Raw genomic sequence first — 11,885 nt, forward strand, 5'->3', positions numbered from 1 at the left:
CCACCTCTGACCCTACTAAAGCATTTAAACCCTGGAACCTGCAACAGGCAATCCTGTCCCTGTTCTAGCCATGTCTCCGTAATAGCCACAACATCGAAATCCCAAGTACCAACCCACGCTGCAAGTTCACCTACCTTATTTCGTATACTTCTTGCATTGAAGTATACACACTTCAAGCCACTTTCCTGTTTACAGGCACCCTCCTTTGAGATTGATGCCATATTCCTAACCTCCCTACACTCCAAGTCCTGCACCCTAAAGCTACAGTCTAGGTTCCCATGCCCCTGCAGAGTTAGTTTAAATCCCCCGCAAGGATACTGGTGCCCCTCAGGTTCAGGTGTAGACCATCCTGTTTATAGAGGTCCCACCTTCCCCAGAAAGATCCCCAGTTATCCAGATAACGGCTATTACGGAGACATGGGTAGAACAGGGACAGGATTGGCTGTTGCAGGTTCCAGTGTTTAAATGTTTTCTCAAAGGGAAGTGGGAGCTACATAAAATTCAACTATATATAACATATAATGTACGAGATTTTTCTGTAATTAGGCTGAAAAGCAAAAGGTGAGTAGGCTCATGGAAGTGAACCATTCATAAAGTGGCTTGGTGATAAGTTTTAATGAGTTGAAGATTTGTCAAGTCATGTTATAAAGTGAAATACAAAATGACAATCTTTCAAATCAGTCATGCAGAAATCACCATTTTTAACCATTTACATATTGTAAAGTTATGAATTAAGCAAAGTGTAGATTATTAAATGACTTGGCTTTTCTGATAAAAGCTCATTAACCGTGAAATTTTATCTCAGTTTCTCTCCACAGAAGCTGCCTGACCTTCAGAGTATTTCCAATTTCATCTAGGTTTATTTCTTATGGAGTACTGCCTGAAATAAAGCTGGATAGAAACACATTTTTTCCCACTTTGTAACTGAGGTGTTAATGGGGTCAATTATTTCCAAGTTTGCAGGTTGGTTCTAAGTAAGCATTTGTCTGCCTTAACCAGTTGAGTCTAATAATATGTAAAATATACATGTGCCTTCAGACATACAAGTGCAAGTTTTACTATTCAAATGTTGGTCACAACACTTAAGCAGAATTCAGATAATCCCACATAAATTGAACAGTCCTATTATCCGGCTGCAGATTCTATATTTCAAAATTTTAGAAACCAAATGTTCTGATATTCACATACAGTTTTTGTCCTTCTGAACTAATAATCACATTATTTTCCCATAATAAGAGGCCTAACAAACATGGTTGCCACTTTTGGAGTTTAACCAGCAACATTTGGGCAGCATATCAACACCCAGTAATCCTGAAACCAATGTTATTGTTATTGTATCAGCTCCAGGAGTTTGGATAATGGGAGGGATAAATGGTGTTTATGTTGATTATTCAGGCTGTCCAGACCTAGTCAACAATTACTAGCAGACCATCTTAACTCACGTATTGGATAACTAAGGTTGTTTGAGTTATAATGAAAGGCTGGATAGGCTGGGACTTCTTTCAGTGGAGCGTAGGGTGTTAAGAGGCGATATCATAGAAATGTATAAAATAATGAGGGGGATAGATACAGTTAATAGTAGTTGTCTTTTCCCGAGGATGGGGAATTTCAAGACGAGAGGGTGTGTTTTTAAGGTGAGAGGAGAGAATATTTTAAAAAGACATCAGGGGCATTTTTCTTTACATAGAGGGTGGTTTGCATGTGGAATGAACTTCCTGAGGAAATGATGGATATTTCATTTACAATATACAATTACAAATTGTAAAAGACGTTTGGATCAGTACATAAATATTAAGGTTTGGAGGGATATTGGCTAGGAGCAGGCAGGTGGGGCTAGTTTAGTTTGGGATTATGTTTGGCATGGAATGGTTGGACCAAAGGGTCTGTTTCCGTGCTGCATGACTCTATGACTATGTCCAAGTCGCCCATCATCACAGAAGTCAATTAGCATTGAAGAGACCCTAGCTCTTCCCTCATCCAGTGGATTGTCTGTAGCCAATCATTAAAACAAAAGCAAATTGCTGAAGTATGTTAGAATCTGAAATAAAAACAGTAAAAGCTGAAATTACTCAGCAGGTCAGGCAACATCTTTGGAGAGAAAGTGAAAAGTCACCAGTCTGAAATAGCTGATTATCTCTACAGGGGCTACCTGCCTGCGTGGATATTTTCAGGGGGTTTTTTGTATTCTTTATAGCAGATTGTTAGACAGCTTGGGTTGGGAGCAGGCATTAGAAGCTCCTCCTGAAAACTATAGACATTACCGCAGTTCAGCAAAACGTGTGACTTGGATGCTGCCATCCTCGATTTGGAGGTGCTGGTGTCATCAGCAATTCTTCGACTTATTTAATCTCCCAACTCTGGGTATATGAGTAAGCATTTTCATGGCCAATCTCCATGTAATGCTTTCCAGCAGCTGTAACACTACAGCTAAGCTTCATGAGTTTTCTCATCAGCTGTATGACAGGCATCTGCCTTTGGCGTGGTGGGTGGGCTTTTGATTGTACAGTTGTACTTTTATTAAAGGGTCAATCCTCGCAGATATGGGATCATCGTTTTTAAAATGTACAGCATCATTTCAGATTGCTTTGAATTGGAATTTGCCTGATTGCTTGTTTTTACAGCCATAGATTGAAGCCTGTTGACCTGAGAATTATCATGGCATTAATTGCCACACTGGATGTTCAATAAAATAAGTAGCCAGAGATGGTGTTTGTTACAATCTGAAGGAATATCTTGCCCTCATCTCTCCACCACCTGTGTAAGGATGATTGACGTTGTCTCATTGTGGCCTGAGGCTGATGTAACTGAAGTTGAGCTCAGAAGACTTGGACAGAAAGGCTGTGATTCAGAGAGCTGAAATATTAGCCTCGCTGAGATAGCTCCGTCATTATTTACCAAACTGCTTAGTGCTGCCTTCAGCTGAGCTTGACAGGAAATGATCACCTTTGAGAATCCTAGTCAGGTTAGATAAGAAATGTCAACTGCCACAACAGTGTAGGAGTTTCAGTTGTGATTCTCAGTTAAATATGTATTTCAGATCTTACTGGACTTAATTTCAATACATCTCGTTCTTCAGTTATTGTTTGTCAAAGAAAGCAATACATAGAAGATCGTGAAACTGTGCTGGGCTGTTGGCAGAAGGTTCACTGTCACAGCAGATGCTAATTTCAGACAAAGCTGGCTTGATTTGTCTGTTACTTTCTTCCTTCTTAGAAACCAACCTTTGACCCCAATCTCAGCCTGCCTGCCTCCTGGCTTGATTTTGGAGAATCCTATTAATCTCCGTTGCAATGTTATTAGTTTGTAAATTATTAAATGAAGATGATAATTCGTGATTTCAGGAAATCATTGCTGCTTTGCATCAGATGGTTAGATCTGATGGATTATTACTGGCACAATGTTTTCTTAAACTTTGTGTGTCCGTTGTTTTGATGGCTGTTTAAAATTGTTTTCTCTTTTATAGCCTTAGGAGAAAGTGAGGACTGCAGATGCTAGAGATCAGAGTCAAAAAGTGTGACACTGGAAAAGCACAGCAGGTCCCGATGAAGGGCTTATGCCCGAACTGTCGACTCTCCTGCTCCTCGGATGTGGCCTGACCTGTGGTGCTTTTCCAGCACCACATTTTTTCAACTTTTATAGCCTCAGCCTGCTGTAGTTTGTTAAATACTAATTGTCTTGTTTAAAATTGTAAAAGTGCAATTCTGAAGCTGCTAAAGTTATTTTGCTGTTTCCTTGTTATTGTTATTCATACGTCACATTGAAAGTATGCTGGAAAAGTTTCAGTCATGCTTCACACATTAAATCATGTGGATAAAGTATAGTTAGGTTTGCTGTAGCTCTGACACTGTTGAAGTGTCATAGAGTCATAGAGATTACAGCATGGAAACAGACCCTTTGGTCCAACCAGTCCATGCTGACCAGATATCCCAACCCAATCTAGTCCCACCTGCCAGCACCCGGCCCATATCCCTCCAAACCCTTCCTATTCATAAACCCATTCATAATTTTGTAAACCTCTATAAGGTCACCCCTCAGCCTCGACGCTTCAGGGAAAACAGCCCCAGCCTGTTCAGCCTCTCCCTATAGCTCAAATCCTCCAACCCTGGCAACATCCTTGTAAATCTTTTCTGAACTCTTTCAAGTTTCACAACATCTTTCCAATAGGAAGGAGACCAGAATTGCATGCAATATTCCAACAGTGTGAAGAAAGAACTTACATTAATACAGTAGCTTTCAAGATGTCAGAATGTCCCAAAACACTTTACATCCAATTAAGCGTTTATGTAACGTGCGATCACTGTTGTAATGTGGAGAAGTAACAACAGCCAATTTGAACAGAGCAAGATCCCACAATAGGCAATATGATAATAACCAGATAATGTCTTTTAGTGATGTTGATTCACAGATCAACAATGAATAGGACACAAAGGTGTTATCAATAGTAGAAATGCAAAGTAGTTTTTGGTCCCTGGTATATTGTGTAGCACAGACTGGCCAAGACATTGTGTGCAACTTTGGATATCCCATTATAGGCTAGATGTAGAACATGAGAAAGATGTAGCACAGGTTGGTGAATATGTCATCAAGAATCTAAAAGGTTAAGATGTTTTTTCTGGATCTGGAAGATTACAAAGTGACTTGAATTGGTAAACCCATTGTTACCTGCTGAACCTGACTCCCACGTTTTCTCCATCTCCATGTTTGAAATCTTCCATTCAGGTTTCCATCCCTGACACAGCCCTCATCAAAGTCACAAATTCTTGGCACAGTTAATAGACCTTCCTCATCATTTCCAAGCAGTTACTATGGTTAACTGACCCTCCTAATTATACAAGATTCATAGGGGGCTAGACAAGGTAAATGCAGAAAGATTGTTTCATCTTGTAGGAGAGTCTAGACTCAAAGGGCATAATGTCAGAATAAAATTACACACATTTATGACAGAGATGAGAAGGAATTTCTTCTCTCAGAGGGTTGTGAATCTATAGAATTCTTTATCACGGAGGGCTGTTGACTCTGGGTCATTAAGTACGTTCAAGGCTGAGATGGACAGATTTCAGTTCATAAAAATTATTGGGAAAAGTAGGAAAGTGGAGCTGAGGATTATCAGATAAAGCATGATCTCATTCAATGACGGAGCAGACTCAATGGGCTGAATGGCCTACTTCTACTCCTGTGTCTTATGGTATTCAAACTGTCTGCAGTTTTTGACACAACCATGCCCCCAAACTGCTCCAATGCTCTTGTCACTGTGCATCAAGGTGGGAATGATCTCTCCATTCTGATTGCCCTTTGCTAGAAAAAATCACCTAAATCGCTACTCTCCCTGCTATAGATCCATTAACTCTGGACTCCCTCACCTTTCCTTTGCCGCCTCCAGTTTCTCATCACCATATCATTCTCTCTGTGATATTGGCTCAAAGCATAACATCAAGTTTCACATGTCCACTGACCATACATAACTCCACCCACGCCAAAACCACTCTCCAACCCTTCACAGTCTCTGCTTTGTCATATTCTTGTCCAATTAGTGGATAAGCAGGAATTCCCCACCTTTAAATATTGGGCAAACTGAAGCTATTGTCTTTGGATAGCACCAGCAACTCTGTTCTCTCGCCACTGACTCCATCCTTAGTCACTAACTGAAGTTGAATCAAATAGATTACAATCTTGGCATCCTGTTAGACCCAGAGGTGGACTTCCACCACCATATTTTCTCCATTACTAAGACATTGCCTGTCCATGCCCCTGCTTCAGGCAATTGGCAAAGCCTTGCTTTTGTTAACTCAAGACTCCATTATTCCAGTGCTGTTCTGGCCAGCGCCCCACCTGGTGTGCTCCGTACACTTGAACTCAAGTGAAGCTCTGCAGTCTATATCACAACGGTTCACCAACCTTGTCACTGATATTAGACCCTGATGTGACATGAAGAAGGCGTTAGGTATGCTTACCTTTATTGACCAGTGCATTGAGTATTGGAGTTGTGACGTCATGTTGCGGCTCGAAAAGGTTCAGAAAAAAAATCAAAATGAGGACAACATTTCATAGAAAATCTTTAGCAAATTATAAAAACACTTCTACAACACGGTGGTCACTCTGCACTGTTGACAGGGGACTGCTCCCGAGAACCAGACCAGGAACGGGTCGCTTTAACAGGAGAATTTGATCGCGACCTTGACTGGGTTGGTTTCCTACGACGCTTGACCTCGAAAAGGTTCAGAAAAGATTTACAAGGATGTTGCCAGGGTTGGCGGGTTTGAGCTAAAGGGATAGGCTGAATAGGCTAAGGCTATTTTCCCTGGAGTGATGGAGGGGTGACCCTACGGAGGTTTACAAAATCATGAGGGGCATGGATAGGGTGAATAGTTAAGGTCTTATCTCCAGAGTAGGGGAATCGAAAACTAGAGAGCATATGTTTCAGGTCAGTGGGGAAAGATTTAAAAGGGACATATGGGGCAATGTTTCACACACACGGTGGTGTGTTCATTCTGGAATGAACTACCAGAGAAAGTGGTGGAGGCTGGTACAATTGCAACATTTAAAAGGCATCTGGATGGGTACATGAATTGGAAGGGTTAGAGTTATATGGAGCAAATACTGGCAAATGGGACTAGGTTAATTTAGATGACCTGGTCAGCATGGATGAGTTGGACCGAAGGGCCTGGTTCCATGCAGTACATTACTATGATTATAAAATTCTCATCCTTGATTTCAAACCATCCATGACTCTGCTCCCTCCGATCTCAGTAATGTCCTTTCCTGTTCTGGCCTCTGAAATATTGCCATTTGAAATTGCAGCATAATTTGTGGTTGATGTACACACTGCAATGTCACCGCCACCACTCACTTTCCTTGACTGGATGTAAGGGCCAACATGGTTTCCAGTTGTAGAGGAACAATCTACAGTGAGACTGAATAGATGAGGCCTTTGTCTAATATAATGTAGACATTTTCTTATCAACCTGTTGGGAGACATCATTAAATACCTCTGGAGCAGATAGGACTTGAACTCAGTCCTGGCTCAGAGGAAAGAACACTATCACTGCACTACAAGAACCCTAAGAATGTAGTGTATTACATGATAGCAATCAGGCACACAGTACATTTCTTAGTTAGACTGTGGATGCTCGCTGAACTGGAAGGTTTGTTTTTTTTTAGATTAGATTACATTACAGTGTGGAAACAGGCCCTTCGACCCACACCGACCCGCCGAAGCGAAACCCACCCACACCCCCACATCCACCCCCTACCTAACACTACGGGCAATTTAGCATGGCCAATTCACCTGACCCTGCACATCTTTTGGACTGTGGGAGGAAACCGGAGCACCCGGAGGAAACCCACGCAGACACGGGGAGAACGTGCAAACTCCACACAGTCAGTCGCCTGAGGCGGGAATTGAACCCGGGTCTCAGGCGCTGTGAGGCAGCAGTGCTAACCACTGTGCCACCATGCCGCCCACATTTTCAGACGTTTCATCACCATACTAGGTAACATCTTCAGTGAGGTAAAAAAACAAGGACTGCAGATGCTGGAAACCAGAGTCTAGATTAGAGTGGTGCTGGAAAAGCACAGCAGGTCAGGCAGCATCCGAGGAGCAGGAAAATCAACATTTCGGGCAAAAGCCCCTATTCCTGATGAAGGGCTTTTGCCTGAAATGTTGATTTTCCTGCACCTCGGATGCTGCCTGACCTGCCGTGCTTTTTCCAGCACCACTCTAATCTAGATCCCAACATCTTTAGTGAGCCTCCGAATGGAACACTGGTGGTGTAGCCCACTTTATATGTTTGGGTTTCCTTGGGTTGGTGATGTCATTTCCTGTGGTGACATCATTTCCTATGGTGATGCCATTTCCTGTTATTTTTCTTGGGGGGTGGTAAATGGGATCCAAATCAATGTGTTTGTTGATAGACTTCTGGTTGGAATGCCTTGCTTCTAGGAATTCTCGTATGTGTCTCTGTTTGGCTTGTCCTAGGATGGATGTGTTATCCCAGTCGAAGTGGTTTCCTTCCTCATCTGTATGTAAGGATACTAGTGAGAGTGGGTCATTTTGTTTTGTGGCTAGTTGATGTTCATGTATCCTGGTGGCTAGTTTTCTGCCTGTTTGTCCAATGTAGTGTTTGTTAACTGTTCTTGCAAGTTAGTTGTTAGTTACTTCGTTAGACTATTGAGAGACCTGTCAGCCTTTATCCTACAATATCATAAGATACCTTTCCCCCACCTGCCTTTTGATGACATCAGTTTGGGCGGAGTTGAATGCAGTCCTCAGTGTTAACCCTTTCAGAATCATTGCCTTACACACCAATGGTTGCTGTGGGGACCCTAACCTTTGGGATTTCCTCTTGTAAACCTCTTCATCTCTCTCACTACTGAGTATCTTCCCTTGTCTGTGAAATGGCAAAGGAAGATCAAACCTTTCAGATCAACAGAAATTAAAGGTAAAGGGAAGTTAGAAACAAATGTGTTTATGCAGAGTTTGGAGTTCTACAGACTACTGTCAAAGTAGAACCAATAAGTACTTCAGAAACAAAGAACGAAATAAAAGATTTGACAAAGGGGTGTATCGAAAGATATTGGAGAACAGAATAAGCAGTATTTGCAACCAATACTGGTGTGCTGATTAGCCAAATGTCCTGTTTCTCTGCTATCATGTGATGTGCCCAACATCAGATACCAGGCGAAAAGTCTGCCTCTGCTTCATCTTGGTAATTTTTGTCAGGGGCCATTTCCCAGTCCACTCGCAGGAGAAGGGCCCAGGTCTACCTCAGTGAGACCCCAATGTTGTTAGGGTTATCTTGAACCAACTGTGTGAACAGGCTGTGCAGCAACATGTCTTCCCAAAAGAATATCTCAACTAAGTGAGGCTCCAATCTGAGAGACCATTAGGAGGAAGGGGACTGATATCCTACAGACATCTTAGCTCCTGCTGCACATTGAATATTTCAGTCTAGGGTGATACTGTCAGACACCTGAAATTAGTATGACAGACACTGCCTCTGGCAGGAAGTAATGTACAAGCCATAGCAATTCTAAAAAGGGATGAAAAGAAAATAACTGGAAACGGGAAACAGAAATTTTATTGAAAGTGCATTTTAAATTGAAATAGATGGACCATTGAGAAAGGTATCAATCAACAATAATACAAAGGGAAAGTGTAGTTTAATATAAGAGTAGATATGTGAAGTAGTTTCTGCCACCGGTAATAGGAAAGTGGCAGGTTTATAGCATCCTCAAGGCCTATATTCCATCATGTAACCATGGCTTCAGTTCGACAAAGGCAAAGTGTGTACAGAAAGAATCTTTAGAAGTTTTGAAATTGATTTGTTCATACAAAATGGTTTTGATGCAAATACTGGGGCAGCACGGTGGCTCAGTGGTTAGCACAGCTGCCTCACAGCACCAGGGATCTGGGTTCAATTCTACCCACGGTTGACTGTCTATGAGAGTTTGCACATTCTCCCTGTGTCTGAGTGTGTTTCCTCTGGGTGATCTGGTTTCCTCCCACAGTTCAAAGATATGCAAGTTAAGTGGATTGGCAATGCTAAATTGCCCCTCGTGTCAGGGGATGTGTAAGTTAGGTGGATTAGCTATGGGAAATGCAAGGTTACCGGGATAGGGTGGGAGGGGTGAGTCTAGGTGGGATGCTCTTTGGAGAGTCGGTGTGGACTTGTTGGGGCGAATGGCCTGTTTCCACAATGTAGGGATTTTGCTACGTTAGATTTGTAGCCTTTTTCATAGACAATTTGTTATTGTGTAATTTTACAATTTGATTAGAATACCAAGTTTCCCTTCGAGTTGCATATCATCTTGACTTTGAACTATATTCATTCACTGTCACCGGATTGCATACCCACACTAGATAAAGTGCAGGGGTTCAAGATGCCAAATCACCTTCTAAAATGATGGGCATAGTGGTAATGACACTGGTCTAGTAACCCTCTCCAGGCTACTTCTCTCAGGACTGGGTAAGAATCCCACCACACCAGACAGTGATATTTGAATCCTCTAACACTCTGGAATTAAAAGCTGGTCTAATGGTGACAGTGTAACCACTGTCGATGGTCATCAAAAAAATATGCTTCACTAACATCCATTAGGGAGAGAAATCCATTGTCTTTACCCAGTCTGGCCTACATGTGAATCCAGACCCACAGCACTGTGGTTGACTCTTAACTGCTGTCTGGGCAATTAGGGTCAATAAATACTGGCCAAGCCAACGATACCCACATTCCATTAACAAATAAAAAAAGCTTCTCGAGGGCAATGAAGGAATAAATGGGAAGTAAATGTCAGCCCAGACTGCAACAGACATATTCCACAAATGGATAAAGAAGCTGTGCAATATTTTCACATATTAAAATATATTGGGGTAATATTAACGCAGGAAAAGGTATTGTAGTTGTATACACAATAACTTGGCTGCAAATTGCTTCATATCTTGTCTAAATAATTACCCAGTGCATCTCTGTACTTTGGATGTTTATTGAATAAATTATTTCTGGATAGGTAGTTCATTTTAATACTTGAATACAAGTATACAATTCCTGAAGAAGGGCTCATGCCCGAAACGTCGATTCTCCTGTTCCTTGGATGCTGCCTGATCTGATGCGCTTTTCCAGCAACACATTTTCAGTACAAGTATGCAATATTTTGCATAGATTTTTGTAAGACAGTAGGGTATAATGGTGTCTTGACTCTTATTGTTCAAGTTCATTGGCTATATTACAAGGGTCACTTATCTTAAAGTCAGAGTCAACATAGTCAGCTAGTCTCACTGTACTGTAGAGTTGGAGCTTTCAGCACAAGAAGCCTTTGTTTCTCTTAAAGTGTGCTAATGAACTATGTTGCTGTATCAACTCTATCCAGCTAATCTCATTAAGTATGAAAGGAAAAAGTAATCATTAAATTCAGCATACACTCCTATATTCCAGACCAAGTCCATGATTTTACATGAACATGCTATCCTCATACTTAATATAGATTAGATAACACTTGAAATAAAATTGTCGGGTTAATTATTAAACATTAGTTAGACTGTCTGTGAAGAGATATGCAAATGTGAATTTAAGTTACAAGATAGTTACAATGTTGCTCAACCAAACAAAAGAATCCCCACAGTGTGGAAGCAGGCCATTCAGCCCATTGAGTCCACAGCAACCCCCTGAAAAGCATCCCATCCAGAGCCTGCATATCCCTGGACACTAGGAAATTGAGCATGGTCAATCCACCCAATCTGTACATCTTTGGACTGTGCGAGGAAACCGGAGCACGCCCACACAGACCCGGTGAGAAGGCACAAACTCCACACAGTAACCCGAGGGTCCCTGGCGCTTTTTGGCAGCTGTGCTAACCACCGAGCCACTGCGCTACCCTAATGTTGTGTAATTATATCTTTCTGCAAAATAAACAAGACTCCTCAATCATTGTGTTTTTCTCTCATTGGAGAGTTAGGTGGTTAAATCAGCACCGTGCAGCCACAGAATTGCTTTCACTTCCTGATGACAAATAATTGTAGGTTTTGTCCAGGATGCGTCATTGGCAGACTGACAATGAATTTCTCTTTCAGCTCTTGTGCCTGCACAAGGCCACTTAACGTTCCCTAATCTATGTTCATCAATAATTAGCATCGGCGTATGATAACCAACAATCAGTGAGTTTGATTTTATTTTCTAGTTACAATGTTTGGAAGTCTAGTACATAAAGCGAGGTAGCGAGGGGTTACTTTGACTTGTTTTTGCCATGATTTCGATGAGAGACATTAGAGATTAAAGATCTTGTTCTTTACTGAAGTCAGAGACAGATTAATCAGGGATCTTCATGTAATTGTCACCTGACTCAGAATTCTCTTGTGGTTTTTGTCATTCCCTTAACAAAAAGATACCGTA

This window comes from Chiloscyllium plagiosum, chromosome 36 (assembly GCF_004010195.1).
Source record: "Chiloscyllium plagiosum isolate BGI_BamShark_2017 chromosome 36, ASM401019v2, whole genome shotgun sequence".
NCBI classification, from domain to species: domain Eukaryota; kingdom Metazoa; phylum Chordata; class Chondrichthyes; order Orectolobiformes; family Hemiscylliidae; genus Chiloscyllium; species Chiloscyllium plagiosum.